We start from the raw sequence: 20,534 nt of genomic DNA, 5'->3' as shown, positions 1-20,534 counted from the left end.
TAAACTTTATTGATTCTGATTCTGGGATTTTGTGTTTGCTTTTCTTGTTACACACTCTAGGGTAAACTTATAGTAACTAAGTATTATTACTAGTTATTGTACATTAGGCCAGTTTATCCAAATAATTCAATTCAACCCCCTATTTCCAAATTCACACCCTGGATCTTGTGAATCAGGATCTGTGCATACCCTGAATCCACCAAGCCATAATCTGTAACCCCTTAAGAACTAACCAATACTCACTGTGCCACCTATAGACTGTGCAAAACCATATGACTGCAGAGCCCTGGAGCATCCATTCTTACTTTTGAGGGCAATGAGGCAAGACATTCCTCCAACCCTCCAAGACTGCAGCAAAATTAGACTGAGCCTTATATCAGTGCTTGGGAGATCAGATTTATTTTCATGCTACATTCAAGGGAAAAAAGGGCAGTATTTTAAAAAGTATGAAAAGAGACTGGATGGTCAACTCTAATTGCAGACCCAAAACATGCTAAGACCCTTGATGGTGCCTGTTTGTTGACCGACTCCTCAAATGGCAGACTTGCAGATTATGCTGTAATGGCCATAAATCACTCCAGTGCCATTTGTTTATTTAAATCTCAGGCTTCTCAGGGTCACACCTAGGCCACCACTTGTGGGAGTAAAAGACAAAAAGCCGAACTCCTTCCTCCATAGTCGACTCCATGAAGCGATTTGCAGAGTAATTTGGAGGTCAAATTAATACAGACTTGTGCAGCTAGGGTTCCCTGGTCACCAGAGATTGGATTTATTGTCTTCATTTGCCCATGGGCTACGCACCAAGGCCATACTCTAAAATAACCTAGTCAAGGGAGGGATTGTGTTATCACAGGGGACAGGGAAGGTTTAATAAGGGTCCTAAGGAGGACATGTAATGACCATTAATCATTCCAGTGCCATTCATTCATTCAACTCTCTGGATTTTCAGGGTCACACCTAGGCCACCACTTGCAGTAGCTAAAGTCAAGGGGTTATCCACAGTTGGCCTCATAAAGCAACTGCACTGTAATCTGCTCTAGTACAGCTGTGCTTCCTTTGATTTAAAGTCCCCACTTGCTTAAGGGCCATGTGCTAAGATCATACCCTCAAATAACCTATTCAATAAAGGGAGCTATTTTTCTGTTTTAAAATGTGGAGTGGATTGGAAGGTTTGGCATTCAAGTCACAGTATTGCCAGTCGCTGCCACTCTTGGACAATCTGTGTTCTAGGAGGATTGTTTAATACCTGACCTAAGATTCCCATCATTTCTGAGATTTGTGAAGAAAGAATTTCACTGTGCAGTATTGTATATGTGACAAATAAAAAAAACCTTAACTAAAAAGGTGTCACAGAGAATATGGATGGTGTATTTACTCCTGAGGAAGGTGCAATCCATGGCCTAGGCTTGCATGCTTAGGCATAATTATGCAGGTCAAAGAAAGCCTGATGTTGCTGCTCCAGCAGGTGGATTAGTGGCTGGATGGTGTGGGCAAAAAGCCTTATTTATTTACATTATTTTCAGAGCAGTTCCATTATTTTGGCACCAATGTAACTCACAGTGTAACTCAGTGAATCTTAGCAGCAGACAGTCAGTAGGCAGTAAAGGTAAAATTAAAAAACAAAAGTACAGCTTCTTCAGGTCACTTTCCACTTCTCTTACTCAGCTCAGGCCAGACAAATACACAGCTCAAAGGGTGAAAGATGAAAGTGTGCAAATTCTGTGTGCCTAGTGGAGAAGCAGCCACTCTTGGAGTGGTGACCACTTCAAGTACACTATTTGATAAATATATGTGGATGTTTCATCTTTCCTGTTTCGCTATTATAATTAGTATCTGCTGTATAGAACTGTGGTGGTAATTCATTTTAATAGGCTGGCAAACCAATTATTGGGTGCATTGCAGATTGAAGCAAATTTGTGCAGATGGAAAATTAAAAGGATTAGCATGAATACAACTTTTTAGTAATATGAGACCTCATATGTTTGCAATATTTTAAAGCCTCTATTTCTCTATTCTTCTTTCTATCCATTTCCCTCAATTTACCACTTTAATGCTACATAGTAATACAATAAAATAATATAATAAAAATGAGATCTACTTCGAGTCCATGGCTTCTATTGCTTAATATCTTTTTCTTTTAGGCAAGTTAAAAGAGTGGTCTAGACTCACACAACAATTCACACCACATTAATGCTATTTAAGAAAAACATGGTAACCATAGCAGTGTAAATTGTGTGCAAGTAATTTCAATAATCTGAACAAGCCACCCACAAAAGCATAGTATTCCCCTGCAGAGCAGAGCAGAGCAGAGTAAGTGCCAATAAATGAATATGATTAATAGCCTTTTAGGGCTTAATATGATATAAATATTTCGCTAAAATTGATCATGAAATATGTGCATTGGTAGAGCATAGTGTGAGAAAGTGGTATAAGTGTTCTGCAGAAAGTGTTTTACAGAGTTTTTTTCGAAGTGTGGAATTGAGACATGGGCCAATATGGGCTAATGGTAAGTTGTTAGTTTTTTAGGCCCTGTGTGCCTTTAGCATTTTTGATGAACAATTACAGGGCCTTGTCCTAACTGCAGCATAATGATGAAGTGCATTTTATAGGCTATGGAAATATTGCTAAATATTTCTATATATTCAGGAGTACCTGAAAATCATACTTAGTTAACGTATAGAAACCTTACTGCAAAACTTACTCTATTACAAGTTACTAATTACAATATGACTTTAAGGTGAAGTTTTAGAGTGTTTGATTTTAACAGTACTTGAGTATTTGACATAATGTCACAAAGAACCATTAGTATTCAATTGAAAAATACAATTAAAGTAAATAATTTTAGATGAAGTAAAACCAAATTTTCAGAGCTGACTGTCATTTGATGCACCACTCATTTGATGCACTCAGAGAGGGACATTGTTTTTCTCCAAACTGGTTCTCAACATTTTTGGTATTTATTCAAACTCTTTTTTTGACTGAAAATGAGGCCAGCAGTGTTAAAAAAGACACTCACAGGCAGCAGATGTGAGTAGGGGAGTGTTGAGCCTTAATGACATCTTCATCAGAGAATGCAAAATGTAATTGTTAGTGTCATTGTAACTTTAAATATAGTGGAGTAAAATGGCATATATTGAATCATAAATGTATTTAATAGAGAGTAAACGTTGCTTATATCTTTGATACTCAGTAAACTAGAATGTAGCCAAAAATATGTTAAACAGATTAACAAATAAAATTTCCTTAAATACACCACTGATTACCTTTCTCTGATGCTGCGTTGTCACAGCAGACCGTGAAGCTAACAGAAGGGGGCTTTTTGAGCTTTCTAAAAAAAGAGAGAAAGGTATCTTCTTTGGTAGGCATCTTCTCTAAATATATGATCTATTTCGTCCCCTGGAATTGAAAGGCTGTGCACCTCTGCTTTTGTCTAAAACACAGAAGTGGTTGCTGTCATTGCAAATTTCAGTTTCTAAAGCCACAATCACATTTATATAGTCATTATTTACTACTAACAAACGCAACTGCACATCCAATAGTTTTATACCCAGACGACCTACAGAAGTAAATAAAGAGTACATGGGTCAGACCTGCTGTTTCTTGTAAAACTATTTTCCGATTAAGTTGCATTTTGGATCCCAAAACCTAAATGTCTTTTTGCATTCCTAGGGAATTTATAAAATATCATAATTCTTATTCTATGGAAGTAATGCAAGTGATTAACAAACAATTTTAAAACTTGACCCCAAAGATGAACATTTTCCACATTGCAATTACTGTGGCAGCAACCCAGTCCCGAAAATCATAAAGAGCTTCAGTTAATGTTCACTTTAGCATGAGAAGAGGGAAAAATGTGATCCCTTGACTTTGACAGGGGCATGGTTGTTGGTGACAAGTGGCTGATCTCCTAGGATATGCACACACACACACAGCAGTCTTGAGAGTTTATACAGAATAGTGCAACAACAACAAAAGAGACAGCTTAAATTGCAGGCTAAATTAGGAGAATAAGCAGATTGGTCTGAGATGACAAGAAATCTATACAAACACACAGTCACATTTTACAGTACACCCGGCGGTAAGCAGAAAAGATATACAGAATGCACAAAACATCTAAACTGGAATTGGATGGGCTAAAACAGGAGAAGACAAGATTAGGTTCTACTCTTGTCAGCCAAGAATAAGAATATATCATGGGACAGACTCACCCAAACTGCACAGTTGAAGACTGGTAAAGACCAGGTGAGGATTTTTTTTTTTTTGTTTTTTTTTTATTTACAACTGTCCATGTTGGATAAGTCTGTGCCGATAATAGCCTCAGATTCTTGTTCTTAGCTGACAGGAGGGACACGTGATGTGGACCTCTTACACCTAAAGATTTGATGTTCTGCTCAATGTTGAGATGTTCTGCTGACCACAGTTGTAAATAATGATTATGCAAGTTAATACAGGGTGGCGCAGGGGAACGGAAAATTTCTAAACTAGAAGTTGGCGACTCTGGGGCGCTTACAATTGTTTGGGACCAATGCGAGCTCGCTTAGAGTCCCTTGCCATTAGTAATAATGGAGCAGTGGAGTGGTGCTCAATGAGCGTTCACCATAAAAGGCCTTTTCTAAGAATGGTGATAGTGTGAGTGGTGTGCAAAGGGAATTACAGCATCATTACCAGCTAGAACATCATGATTGTGTCCCGTCTGCTCATGTGATTACAACATGGGTGCGTAATTTCCAGCTCAACCCAGCATTTATGCATATTGTTGAAGGGATTGGCGAGGGCTTCTCACAATGGCAGTTTGAACAGCCTTAACATTCTCTGGTGTGCTGAGACATATTCTTTTCTTTGAAGATGGCACACAATCATGATGTCCTAACTGGTAATAATGGCAAAATTTCCAGTTTCCTTGCACCACTCTGTACATTCTTTCTGGCCCATCAAACCAATTTGGAGTTTTTTTTTGTTCTCTCACCTTTTGTTTCCACCCACAGAACTATCACATTCTCAATGGGTTTTTTGCACCATTCTTTGTAAAATGATCAGTTTCTGAAATACTCAAACCAGCCCACCTGCCACCATAAACCATGCCACAGTTGACCAAAATAATCGCAGAGATCATATATTTTCTTATTCTGATGTTTGACATGAACATTAAGGTCTTTCAAATAAAGTCTATAGTGACCTTAGTATTAAAAAGTTAAATAGTTAAATACTATAATAAATATAGTTTGATTTCATTCTTAATTCATGTAGAACCTGAGGTATATACACTGCCCTTCAGAAAGGCAGCCTTTTTCTATCAGCCAATTATTTTCTACCCTAAAGGGAAAAGCTTGTGTTTTAATACTGTAGCGGAGACATAGTTAAGGGGAAAAAAAAAACATCTTGGGCACCCTCAGAGGATTTAACTACATGCAAGTGATTTAAATATTCTGAATGGGCTGTCCAGAACTCATTGTAAGTACTTGTATAAATGAATATGAAGAACTTTTCACATGTAAATGTTGACTCACACTTTTGAACTAAATACACTAACATTGAATACTGCCCCAAGTGCTCAGTACAATGCAATTTTAAGATTTTGTATAAATAACTGACTAAACAAAATTTACAATTTAAACTTTAAATTGATATTTGTGTAATAACCCAGTTGCATATTCAACCACACTTCAGTTACTTGATCACTGATTTGTCTATGCTTAAATAGGACCATAGAGCAGATGGCTTTCTTAGTGCAGCGGTCCCAAACCACCAGGTTGCAAGCCAGCACCAGGCTGCAAGAACGTTCTGGTAAAAAATCTATAGATATAACACTGTATTATTCATTGTGCATTTTCCCATGAAGAGCCACTATTCCGAATTTACCCACTGCACGATTTCAGAAAGCACAATTTCCACACTTGTAGCAGGTTCAGCTCATTGTAAACATGAGTGTGAAACAGACATTCCTCAAAAGTTCCTTTAGTAGAGGAGGTAATAAACGCGATGGTGATAAAAGAGAGAAAGAAAATTATTTGAAAAAGGCGAAAACGATTGTTGTAAACAAAGACATGATGACTTGCTTCTTACTTCTTTCTTTGGGCAGTCCACATGATCCAAACACAATGTGTGTAATATGTGGAGAAACATCAATGTAGCACTTAAAATTGCTGCATCTTAAAATAAATAACCCAACACTGACAGACAAACTTTTGAATTATGTTGTAAAATAATTGTTATCCCGGGTTCGTTCCCCGGTCAGGGAACCAACCCCAGCCACTCTCAGTGCCGGTCCCAAGCCTGGATAAATTAGGGAGGGTTGCGTTAGGAAGGGCATCCAGCGTAAAACATGTGCCAAATCAAACGTGCGGAGGATCCGCTGTGGCGACCCCTAACGGAAGAAGCCGAAAGAAAGTTTTGTAAAATAATTGTTATAATTTGTTGTTGCATGCAGTTGCTATGGAGATGTCATTTGATGAAAATGGTCCATGTAATTGCCCAGTTATATGAATGGGATAATTGTAAAGTTAAATGTAAATGTTTCAAAATCTGTATTATGGTAAAAATATAAAATAAAATCACATGTACATAAGTATCTACAGCTACATATACATAGGTATTCACAGAGGAGAAGGACCTTAGTCAGGGAAGTGACCAAAAACCTCATGGTCACTATGAATGAGCTCCATTGTTTCTCTGTGGAGAGAGGAGAACCTTCCAGAAGAACAGCCGTCTCTACAGCACTCCACTGTTACGTTCCCACCTTGGCTAGTCCTAGGGGAGTGTGGGAACAATAACCATTTAGTTATATCTTTAATGGTCAAGTGCAGTAAGGTAACAATTTCCTAAGTATTCAACAGAGTCAAGAAGACTAGACTCACACCAGCAAAAAAACAAGGACAGTGCCAAAGCAATAAACATAAGAAAAAAGGTCTGCTCTAGGGTGCATTTTGGAAGCTTGACCTAACTAACAAACAGCAGACTAGTTGACTACACTACCAGAAAAATACAATGGGTGGCACCTGCCCTCTAGTAAAACCTCTGTGGTGGAATGTAGGTGCACACACACTCTTACCTTTTCATAAACCAGGTGAGCTAGTATAACAGAGACAGCTAGCAACCAGCACAGCTAGCAACACAGCACAGACACGTAACACCACCAATCAGGCATGTTTGATAAAGTGGCCAGATGGAAGCCACTCCTCAGTAAAAGGCACACTACAGTCCACCTAGAGGTTGCCAAAAGGCACCTGAAGGACTCTCAAACCATGAGAAACAAAGATTGAACTCTTTGGCCTGAATGCCAAGCATCATATCTGGAGGAGACTGGGCACCGCTCATCACCTGGCCAATACAGTCCCTACAGGGAAGTATGGTGGTGGCAGCATCATGCTGTGGGGATGTTTTTTGGGTACTAGGAGACTAGGCAGGATCAAGGGAAAGATGAATGCAGAAATGTACAGAGACATCCTTGATGAAAACCTGCTCCAGAGCACTCTGGAACTTGAGAGGTTCTTCAAAGAAGAATGGGAGAACTGCCCAAAAATAGGTGTGCCAAGCTTGTAGCATCAAATTTAAAAGGACTTGAGGCTTTAATTGGTGCTAAAGGTGTTTTAACAAAGTGTTGAGCAAAGGCTGTGAATACTTATGTACATGTAATATTTTAAATTTTTAAATTTTAATAAATTTGTGAAGATTTCAAACAAACTTATTTCATGTTGTCATTATGGGGTATTGTTTGTAGAATTTTGAGGAAAATAATGAATTGAATCCATTGTGGAATGAAGCTTTAACATAACAACATGTGGACAAAGTGAAGCAGTGTGAATACTTTCTGGATGCACTGTAAATGCCCATACAGTGAGATGCAGTGCAAAGCTTGATGTGGCCACATTCAGTTCTTCCAGCCTCTTGAAATTAATAATTAATTTACTTACTAATCATGCAAATTGTGCCTGGAAGCACATGAACAAACTCACTCTGCTTGAGGCACAGGTTCCTGTTTAAAAGCTAATGTGAATTGATAGTCGAGCTGAAAAACAAAAACACTCAGGACCATGGATTCTGTAACAAAGTCTATTTACTGTACATGAGCTGTGCCAGAACAAGTACGCTTCGAAGAGGTCATTATATCTGATTTAAATCCCCAGTTGGGTTTTTCCTAATGAAAAGGCTGCTGTGTACAGAATAAATTATTAATAATACAAATGTATTTTCCTTCTTTCGTTGCTCTCATATCATTTAAAATGGTGTATGGATTGCATGCTGTGTTTGTAATATACAATTATTTCATATAAATATGTAATATATGAAAACAGGAAAAATGATGGGTGTATGTAAGTATAATAATAAATTATATAATAGAATTTGATGCAACGTCTATGCCGCACATAGAAGTTGACTGCCACTGATTTATATCTGATTGCTGCTGCTAATTTCTAAAACTTCAGTACAGAATATGTAATCAGCAGCTTTGAAAAAAATAATAAAAAATTATATATATATATATATATATATATATATATATATATATATATATATATATATATATATACATATACACACACACACACACACACACTTAAACAGCTTTATCAATCGTTTCATTTACAGATCTTTTTTTTTAAGTAGATCTGGCCCTGTGTGTATCCATGTGCATCCAAGTGTTACTGTTTGAATAAATAAAGTATGAGTGACTTAAAATATGAATGAATGAATCAACAGTTTCATATGGGATTTCTAAAATAATTGTGTTGTTGATATAGTGTGTGTGTGTGTGTGTGTGTGTGTGTGTGTGTGAGTGTGAGTGTGAGTGAGGGATGGAGACATAGGAATGAAATGGGAAATGGATGTAGAGCATTATTTTTAAATAGGTAGCATAACAAAAATAATGCAAAGAATATGTGATAATTCTGCTGTAATTGTACCAATACAAAAAAAAAAAAAGACATCGTAGCATGAATTATCTTGAATGTAGTTTAAATGTATCTTGAATTTCCTATCTGAAAAAGGTTTACATTTATGCCATTTGGTAGGCGCTCTTATCCAGAGGAACTTCCAATTATCTCATTTATATACAGTGAGGAAAATAAGTATTTGAACACCCTACTACTTTTGCAAGTTCTCCCACTTAGAAATCATGGAGGGGTCTGAAATTGTCATCGTAGGTGCATGTCCACTGTGAGAGACATATGTAAAAAAGAAAAATCCAGAAATCACAATATATGTTTTTTAAACTATTTATTTGTATGCTACAGCTGCAAATAAGTATTTGAACACCTGTTTATCAGCTAGAATTCTGACCCTCAAAGACCTGTTAGTCTGATTTTAAAATGTCCACCTCCACTACATTTATTATCCTAAATTAGATGCACTTGTTTGAGGTCTTTAGCTGCATAAAGACACCTGTCTACCCCATACAATCAGTAAGAATCCAACTACTAACATGGCCAAGACCAAAGAGCTGTCCAAAGACACTAGAGACAAAATTGTACACCTCCACAAGGCTGGAAAGGGCTAAGGGGGAATTGCCAAGCAGCTTGGTGAAAAAAGGTCCACTGTTGGAGCAATCATTAGAAAATGAAAGAAGCTAAACATGACTGTCAATCTCCCTCTGACTAGGGCTCCATGCAAGATCTCACCTCGTGGGGTCTCAATGATCCTAAGGAAGGTAAGAAATCAGCCCAGAACTACACGGGAGGAGCTGGTCAATGACCTGAAAAGAGCTGGGTCCACCGTTTCCAAGGTTACTGTTGGTAATACACTAAGACGTCATGGTTTGAAATCATGCATGGCACGGAAGGTTCCCCTGCTTAAACCAGCACATGTCCAGGCACGTCTTAAGTTTGCCAATGACCATTTGGATGATCCAGAGGAGTCATGGGAGAAAGTCATGTGGTCAGATGAGACCAAAATAGAACTTTTGGGTCATAATTCCACTAAACGTGTTTGGAGGAAGAAGAATGATTAGTACCATCCCAAGAACACCATCCTTACTGTGAAGCATGGGGGTGGTAGCATCATGCTTTGGGGTGTTTTTCTGCACATGGGACAGGGCGACTGCACTGTATTAAGGAGAGGATGACCGGGGCCATGTATTGCGAGATTTTGGGAACAACCTCCTTCCCTCAGTTAGAGCATTGAAGATGGGTCGAGGCTGGGTCTTCCAACATGACAATGACCCGAAGCACACAGCCAGGATAACCAAGGAGTGGCTCTGTAAGAAGCATATTAAGGTTCTAGCATGGCCTAGCCAGTCTCCAGACCTAAACCCAATAGAGAATCTTTGGAGGGAGTTTAAACTCCGTGTTTCTCAGCGACAGGCCAGAAACCTGACTGATCTAGAGAAGATCTGTGTGGAGGAGTGGGCCAAAATCCCTCCTGCAGTGTGTGCAAACCTGGTAAAAAACTACAGGAAACGTTGACCTCTGTAATTGCAAACAAAGGCTACTGTACCAAATATTAACATCGACTTTCTCAGGTGTTCAAATACTTATTTGCAGCTGTATCATACAAATAAATAGTTAAAAAATCATACATTGTGATTTCTGGATTTTTTTTTCCAGATTATGTCTCTCACAGTGGACATGCACCTACGATGACAACTTCAGACCCCTCCATGATTTCTAAGTGGGAGAATTGCAAAATAGCAGGGTGTTCAAATACTTATTTTCCTCACTGTACCTGAGTAGTTAAAGATTTAGGGACTTGCTCAAGGGCCCAGCAATAGCAGATAGATGGGATTAGGATTTGAACTCATGACATTCTGAAGTCCGATGTCTTAATCTCTGGTTTACCACTTTCAGCACTAAACTGAATATTTAGAAACAGCTGAACTCATTTCAAGCTTAGAATTGCTTGAAATGCAATGTTGGCAAACACTTTTGCTCATTTTGCGTATTGATTTCTAGAAAGAAGCAAACTGAAAATCTAAAGGTTGAAATCAGCACAAATGTCTCCAATAGTATATTATAAATTCTGAACTCTTGATTTTAAATAGTACACAGGTTTGTACACAGTCATTTTAATCACTGTTCTAAATGAATGCACTGCCATATAAACTACGGTTCCATGGTAACATATAGTTATAGATGCATACAGATTGAGAGAGCCATTGCAAGCATTTCCTAATGACCTTACAGAGCTATGTGAAGGATTTTTGTGCCATTTAACGGGGAATATGGTGATTTTGAAAAATGGGCAACGTCACAAGAGCAGCAGGAGGTAACACCAACAGCTTTATTATTGTTAGAGACATTGCATAGGTGCACTTACTTCACACACACACACACACACACACACACACACACACACACACACACACACACACACACACACACACACACACACATATACATATATATTAAAATAAATAATACAAATATTATAATTAAATTTTTATTAACGCATGATTAATGCAGCGTGAATTTCTGTTTAAATGAAATTCAAACCTGCAACTCAACACACATTTATTCACAATGTCCTTTCTTTACCCAGCTATAAAAAAATAATAAATTCCACCAAAAAAAAAAAAACGTTTAATCACTAACCATTTGTTTTACTGATGTGCCAAGCCTCAAATCAAGCACCAAAATCTGCCATGATCCACACATTCGGCAAATAAAACCATCTGTGTGGAAACATAGCAAAAGTTCTATTTGGTTTTAAATAAATGTAAAACATTTCAAGTCAAGTCAAGAAGCTTTTATTGTCATTGTAACCATATATAGTTGACACAGTACACAACGAAATGAAAGTTCCTCCAGAACCCTGGTGCTACATTAAACAACATAAAGCTACATAACAGAAAACACTGAGCTGAGGACTAGTAAGTGTCCTCGCCACATAAAGTGCATAGTGTGCAACCTGGTGCAAACAGTGCAGGACAAGGCAGTGCAAAGACAACACAAGACAGTGTAGGACAAATACACAAAATACAAAATATACAAAGTAGGCCAGTACACCTACTGTATATTACACAGTGCTGTGTAAAAGAGAACTAAGTACGGGAGTGAACCTTGTAATTGAACAAAATGTAAACAAAAGGGTTTGTGCAAAAAAACAATAGCAGTAGTCTAAAAGATGTGCAAAAACAGCATACTAAAAAATAAAAATACATTTGCATAAAGCATCCATATTTGCCTATTTGTTGATTAGAGTATTAAAAACTTGAAAAGTATTAATTCAAGGTACATTTAGAACAGCGAGTTAACTCATGACAATCATGCTATTAATCGCGATTAAATATGGAAATCGATTGACAGCCATAATTTATATTTATATACAAACTTAAAACTGCTTCTTATTTATATCTATGCAGTCCGTATTACATAATTAAGGGCTATATTTTAATGCACTTTGCTTCATATATGGGGTGGTTATTTGCCTCGTACATCGACCATAAAAATCGTGTAATGCAATCCTAGCTATTGATTTTCCCACTAGATCAATTTTCTACTATGTTTTATATATTTTGATATTTTGATATTTTTACTTGCTGACATTTCATTTCTGCAGGGATGCTCCATAAGAGCCAGGGACTGCTCTTAAATGTGAATGTGTGTGTGTTTGTGGATACAGTGTCTTTGCAATACTCTGGTGTTCTATCTGGGGTGTATTCTTTTCTTAGGTCTATGTTTTAAATACAAACTTTGTGCAAGCATCAGTCATGAACGAAATGTGAATGAACAAATAAACGAACTTACAAATGAACGAACGAACGAATGAAGGCAGGAAAGTACTACCAAATTATATTTCTAGGAAACGACTTACTTAGAGTTCAGTGGAGGACCATTAATAAGAATAAAATATCATGGATTTCACTATGATAAGTTGAGTTTCTGAGTCCATATTTTGATTAATCTTGTCTCCATCTGTACTGAATTCAATCTGTGTATGTCTGGATGTGTATTTCTTTCTCTCTCTCTCTCTCTCTCTCTCTCTCTCTCTCTCTCTCTCTTTTATCTAATGCCTGTATTTTCTTTCTGAAGTCAATCAGAATTTAAACATGCACACACTAAGACTATTTTTATTATGTTTTATATTAGAGTATGGCCAAAGGTGTCAGGAAATGAGGGAGTACATTAATGTGCCTAGTTAGATGCTGGAGTTTCTCCTGTAGTCGAGGGTAATAGAAAGCATGGATGATTAGAAGAAAAAAAAATCAAAATCCAAGAACATTTGATGGCAGAAATTTAAGAACATTTGATAGCAGCTGGTGTGAGGGACAGGACAGAGATAACGATGGAGGGAAATGAGATTTCAAATGATGATTTGTTGTTGATTATAGATCTAAACTATATGGACAAAACTTCTGGACACTAGGCCATAACATTCATATCTTTTTAAATAGGAAAATGAAAAATCCCATTCATATTTAGTCCCTATTTTCTGTAATTATAACCTCCACTCTTCTGGGAAGATGTTCCACTACTGATGATTTTGGAGCGTGTTTGTGGAGATTTGTGCTCATTCAGCCACAAGGGCATTGCCAAAGTCAAGTACTAATGTAGGGTAAGGAGGCTTAATAGGAGTCCAATCAAGATCTTCCACTTCAACACATATAAAACATATCTTCATGGTGGTGGCTATGTGCATGGAGACACTGTCATGCTGGAACAGGTTTGGGTCTACTAGTTCAAGTAAATGGAAATTTTAATGATACAATCCAAAGACATCCTATACAATTGTGTGTGTAAAACTTTTTAAAAACCGTTTAGGGAAGAAACATATATGGCTGGACATGTCTACATAGTGTAATTTAAAGGATAAAAATGTTACTGTACATGGTGCATGATGCTTTTTGTATTCCCTGGGCACTGTGAGACTGCAGGCGCCACAAACAGATAACTAAAATGGTATCCAAATTTTTTTCTACTCTGCCCACACCTGCAAATACATTCATCAAATGCTTGTAACTCGTATGTCAAGAGAGAATTTCTGGGACATTCTATAACATTTTATAAAACAAAGTTTCGGCATCTGAGGATGAAGAAGGAAAAACGAAGCAGCAAAAAGTCATCCAGGCAATAAGATTTTTTTCAGAGCAAACCTATAGTTGTTCGTGTCAGTGTTTATCCTTAAAAGAAACCAATTTTATTGATATTATCTTGTGTGTCATAACTGCGCCTGTCAGCTGACACCCTATTGCTGCAGTTATATCAATGATACTGATACAACTGGATTGACATTAAAAAAGATTCACAACTGCACAATTCCAGCTAAAGACTAATAAACAGGCCGGTGCTTCATCTTGCTAGCAAGAAGCCAATTTTGTAATTATCCTTGAGTGCACGTTTAGGACTGAAAGAGCGTTTTTGGATGCGACTTGCAGAGCGAACTTTTTACAATAACATCTAGAAAGTTGTTTTCGGAAGCATATTTTATCACCTAAGAAATGACTCAAGTGAAATATGAACAAGTAGTTCTAGGTATTTATGTTCGCAAAGAAACTCTAAGAGATTTAAGTGTATGTGAGTAGGCATCTATCATACATATTACAAGCTTTTGAATGTTGATTGTTGCTGTGCTCGTCATTGTTGGTGAAGCTTTGATGTTTAAATTTGGAGCTCTCATACAAAATTAAGTGATAAAGGCTATTATAATTTTTATTTCTATGAAAATCCCACGTAGTCAGGAGTCAACAAGGGATTAGGACAAGAATATGGATTAAAGATAGAAGAGTGCCATTGAATACTAAAAGACTAATAGGCTCACTAATAGACTAATAGTTGTATGTGGGATATTCTGGGTCAAGTATAGTATCAGTAGGCAATAGCAGTTTTTAATATGTATTTTTGCAGTAGTAATATTGCTTATATGAAGCCATTGGATTGAATGCCAAAGAAATTTTATTTGGAAATAAGGATGTTCAGATGCATTATGTCAGGATTATAGACCATCAACTTTGTTTCCCAGTAGCCATTGCACCTACATGTCTTCATCATAAGACCACTGATTACCAGTTTTGTGCTAGTTACTAAGAAATATATCAAAAACAAAAAATAGCATTTGTATCCACCGCTGCCTCTTTTACATGTACATATTTACAGTTATTTAGTTTTAATTAGTTTTGATTATTTTTGGTCATTTCATTTGTTTTGGAAAAAAATAAAATAGTACAATCAAAACCCTATGTATTCTGAGGTCCATAAGGTCAGTGGTCATTACCAAAACGTGACATGCGTTATCTTATTCAGAGTTACAGTGTATCCTGGGAACATTAACTTCACAGCAGGGATACACCCTAAACGAGCCTCCATCACAGGACACTACACACATACACACACTCCTTCGGCTATTCATTTAGACCCACACAGCAGGGCAGTTTGAGAGGCATGTAATTAAGACCACCAGGAACTATTTATTACAGCATAATGCATTTTATTTGTTATTAAAGAATACACTGGTTATAAATGGGATTTGTTTTTATTTCCTGTATCTATAAACTTTATTCAAATGCGCCATGTATGTTTCCAATGCATAGTATTAAATGTTGCGTATATGTTGATAGAACAGTCCCTTACACAGAATCAAGGTTGGGATATAATTCAAAACACATTTTTTTGCATATGAAGAGGCACCAGTGGAACAAAACATGGCATGCGGCAGCCGCAAAATGCTCTCCTAATGACATTAATGTTCAGTTTAATAACACTGGAGCTCATCATGAGGACTGTGCCTGGAACGGCCTACTATACTGGTTTAAAAACCACTGGAAAATGGCCGAAATAGTAAATGAGAATAATTTAAACATGCTCTTATTTGAACAAGTAAATAGTATGTAGGACAGCTTAAATGCCAACTGGCTTTTTCTGTTAACAGAATCATGTTTTAATAAAAGTTTATAATTAAAATATAGTACAATTTGGTGTGATTAATTGTAGCTCCATTAACCTTCAGACAATTTGCAATGTCACAAAGGTGCTGTTTATTGAATGTCTTTGTTAAATGCGAGAAATTTTGATGCTTTTCCTATGATTTGCACAAAAGCCTCTAAAGGCTTCGTTCTTTCTCAAGTTTATAAAATTAATAATTTCTAAATGAATACCCAGGAAGGGTGTTCGAGAAGGGCTACCAGGTCCACAAACAATGGCCTAGCTGGTAGGAGTAGATGTATTTCGTCCCAGCAAACTCTCTCCAAAACTCTCGGGAACAGCACGACAGGGGTAAAGGTGTACAGGAGCAGCCTCTGTACCATGGCATCCTGTCACTGAGGGGCTGGGGGATTGAGGGAGAACCAGAGGGGACAGTGCGACATCTCTTGAGTTGCAAACAGGTCCACTTGGGCTCTGTTAAATCTCTCCCAGATTTGTTCTATCACATGCTTTTAAGTGGCCTGAAATATACGCTGCCTTCAAGGAGAGCAGCTTCCCCTGGGCCCACAGGGGATCTGACATGCCAGCTTGTACACGAGGTGAGATTGCAGACCCCCTTGGTGGTTTATATAAGAGAGCACAGATGTGTTGTCCGAATGGACCAACACATGGTGGCCTCTGAGGTCTAAAAGGAAATGCTTCCCCAGAGACCGTGGGTGAAGTGGCCACTCATGACCGCCCCATACCATGAGGGAAGAGTCTGACGTAAGCATTATGCAACGACCAGGAACTCCTAGCATGGGGCCCTGAGACAGGAACCTGGGATCTTTTCACACATTGGGCTTGCCACGTGACTTTGATTGTATGGGTTGGGGTTGCCCCTCCAAGAGAATCCTAGGGTCCTGAACCACCACTGGAGGAGTCTCATGTGCAGGGGGCCAAGTGGAACCACATTGGACGCTGCTGCCATCAGACCCAGAAATCTTTGAAACTGCCTCACAGTGAGTGACTGGCTTTCTCTTACTCTCTTGATGGCCGTGAGGATGGATTCGATATGAGCAGGAGACAACTGCGTCCGCATAAGGGTCCTATCCCATAGTATGCCTAAGTTGGTAGTTCTCTATAATGGAGAAAGCACTCTTTTTGGTGTTCAGCCTTAACCCCAGCTCCTTTATGTAGGCAAGAACAAAATCTCGATGCCGGACTGCCAGCTGCTCCGATTGAGCCAGTATCAACCAATCAGCGATATAATTTAGAATGCGGACACATCCACACACTTTGCGAACATGCAGGGTAAGAGGGCAAGACCAAACAGAAGGACCCGGTATTGTTAACCTCAGGAACTTCCTTTAACATGGAAGGATGGGTATATAAAAGTTATTTGAAAGCTTTTTTATTCTCAAAAGTGAGCGGTTCAGCTGACGTAGATCCAATATGGGATGCAACCGTCGGTCCTTTTTGGTCCTTTTTGTATTCTCTGTCTAAGAGAGGGACAACCTCAATGGCCTTCTTCCGCAAGAGAGTATCTACTTCTTGTTCCATGACCAGAGCATGCTCTCTCAGGTGAGACCTGAACTGAATCAAAAAAGCCTCTGTCTAGGACCCACCGAGACACGTCTGGCAGAACTTTCCAGGCTGCTCTTAAGGGCATCAATCTCTTGAGACTGACCTCTGGTGTGCCTAGAGCCGGAGCTACGCCCTGGTGCCTCTGGTGTACAGCACCCCTGTGGTCCCCAGATGGTCCTATTTTAGGACTTCTTGGACGAAGCCCTTCTATTGAAGATCACTTCAACAGACTGCTTTTTGGCTTCCTGTAACCTATTGATGACTGCATTGCCAGCGTCGCCAAACAGGCCAGTTTCGGCACCAACGGAGCGTCTAGCAGCAGACACCAGGGTGGCCATGGACCGACCAATGGCCCTAGCGATCTCTTTAGTTGCCCTGATAGCTAAATCTGTCACACAGCGAAGCACTCGGACTTGATCGCCCGAAGTGTTTCCCACATCCAACTCCCTTAGCAGGTCTGCCTGAAAGGCCTGCAGCACAGCCATGGTGTGCAGACAGCCTGCGGCCTGACCTGCTGAGGCATAAGCCTGGCCCACCAGTGCCAAGGTAGTACGAAGGGGCTTGGTGGGCAGTGCCGCGGTCTTTAGGGATGATGTGGCACCCAGGGAGAGATAGCCAGCCATTTATTACCACATTATCTGTGTAAAGCTGCTTTGAGACAATTTTCATTGTTAAAAGCACTATACAAATAAAAATTAATTAAATTGAATACTTCAACACCATGCAGTTCTGCCTGAACTGCAGATAATTGAAATCCACCTCTCCATACAATGACCTGAAGCATAATTCCAAGCTCTGTCAGCGTTCTTTAGAGAACAAGCAGTCAGCTAGAGTGCTATCTATCATGGAATGGGCTGCTCAGACACTGCACCTAAATCCTCTTGAACTGCTCCGGTATGAACTGGATCACAAGGTCAGAAAGAATTACCCAACTAGTGAAGGACACCTTTTGCAAGTTTTACAAGAGTCATGACAACATGAATATGTCTCTCAAAAATAATAAAAAGACTAGGTGTTTCCAGACTTCTGAGAGGTATTTTAATCATGTACACACATTTTAAATGACACACAGACATGTCTTACACAAGAACAGTCAGTGGATCAATCTACTAATATACAGACATTTCTATAATTTTTAATATAGTATAATAGGATTCTTCTGATCATCAATTACTGCTTGACTGGTTCCACAATATATCATGGTACACTAAAGACATGCTTCAAGACTCTTCTCTTTTCTGGCACCTAGGTTGTGGAACTTTTACATGATATCCAAACAGCCAAATCAGTCTTCAAATGACAAATAAAGACCAACCTCTTAAAGAAGTAGTTAAATTGGCATTATAAAATAAACAAAAATAAATATATATAATATATGCAGTATATATATATTCCCTCCCAACAGATGTTTTGAACTTTTGGTATTCTTATTTGATGACTGCATTAACCAGCATTAAAATGCATTTATCGATGGAGACCTCAGAGCCTTTTTGGAAGATGCTCTGGATAATGGCATCTGCCAGACATCTCCATCCATCTGACTGAGGAAAAGATACTTTGAAACCCACCGGCACAGATAAGACTTGGTGATAAGTGACTAAAAATACATATAGTATAGACTGCAAGAACATAAACAATACACAAAAGCACCATTCTTTGTTAGTAGCAACCAAACATGAACAACCATAACTTGCACAAGAAGCCAAAGGCCATGAAAAGCATGGGCTACATGGGCTAATCACAAGACAACATGATTTCGGTGAAGAGAGCATGTGGCATGGTATGTAAGGTGAAGTCCAGGGCAATAATTCCAAATTTTTCATTTTGAAAAGATGTATACTATAAGAAAGCCACCTGTCTTGTGTAAGATCTTGGGCATCTTTTAGCTATTGTGTGCTATTTTTCCAACAAGTGAAGCAGCATCTGCCTGCCAAAACCTTAAAAAAGCAAATCAATTGATCCAACCCTTGTAGAGTCGGTCAAAGAACAGTGGGTGATTTGGTCTGCAGTTTTCTCAGGAAAAAAAGACAAGACAAACAGAAAAACAGCCAATCCATATGGAAATAAAAATCAGAGGAGCACCTGCGAATGATGGAATTACTCCAGCTCAACATGTAAATTTAATCCCATCCAAATACGCTTGATGAATTGCTGAAGGATGGAAGAGACACGAGTGACATTGTCTGAAAAGCAATTCTTTCGCTTGGCATCTTCTCCTATATAGATTTCTATATACGATTTTTCCTACTGAAATTCTTAAATGTTCTAGTTTCTGCATGGCTGACATAACGAAGACAGAAAAGGGGTCACGACACTCCACAGTTGAAGCAGAAAGGCCATGTACACCCCTCCCTAACACACACATTTAAAAGGGTCCAGGATATGCAGATATATAGAAGGTCTATTAGACACCTGCTGGACATGTCTCCAGGATATACTATTCCATGGCCTTAGTTTTGACAAGAGGGGGTACATAATGCTGTGAAAGATAGGAGTTCAATGACATAATGAGGTTATTTAAGTCTGTGGGGAGGACGACAAGTAGTTTTCTGTGTGGTTAACATCTTCTTGTGGTTCGTATAGGATGTCAGTTGCGACAGTGGGAGAGCAAGATCACAATACCTCTATTAGATCAGTCTACGGTTTATGAGATCATAGGAGGTCGTTATTGGCAAGGGGGACCGGATAATTAGCAAGGAGTTAGTCTTGTTATAAGTGGCTCCTACTGTACTAGAATAAGATGGACCGACTGGCCTTGCAATCTAATGAGTACTCGGATATTAGCTATTCCGGTGGTTAAGTTGTGTGGGCAAATTCGCTCCCATGAAGTTCCCAGCAGGTCCGATGTCTAGGAAGCACTATGTAGGAAGACAGATTGATTGATCAAGACATAGCACTGTCTACAGTCATTGAAGTGTTTTATTAGGTAGGAAAAATGGGAAATGATGACACTAATGACAGCTGAAGGATCAGAAGGTTGCAGGGGTGCAGTTTTATTTGTTAATTTGTTCTCCTCTGTAATGTGCAGTAATAATGTTACATTATTACAGGAAACAGCTAATTTTAGCTATCAGAGAATAAAACCTGGCTCTGTCTATATATACACAAAAAAGTGTGTGGACACCTGACTATATGTGCTTTCTAAATATTCCATTCCACATTATTTTCAATTTGCTGTTA

The 20,534-nt window shown here is 38.5% G+C and overlaps 1 protein-coding gene across 1 annotated transcript in view; it reads left to right on the top strand.

Moving 5' to 3' along the window:
• Positions 1-20,534, top strand: part of kcnn3 (potassium intermediate/small conductance calcium-activated channel, subfamily N, member 3) — a 98,579-nt gene that overhangs the window by 24,762 nt on the left and 53,283 nt on the right. The window lies entirely within an intron of this gene.

The sequence above is a fragment of the Silurus meridionalis genome, chromosome 4 (assembly GCF_014805685.1).
Source record: "Silurus meridionalis isolate SWU-2019-XX chromosome 4, ASM1480568v1, whole genome shotgun sequence".
Lineage (NCBI taxonomy): Eukaryota > Metazoa > Chordata > Actinopteri > Siluriformes > Siluridae > Silurus > Silurus meridionalis.
The sequence above is the reverse complement of the archived record's forward strand: the minus strand, read 5'-3'. Positions and strand labels throughout refer to the sequence as shown.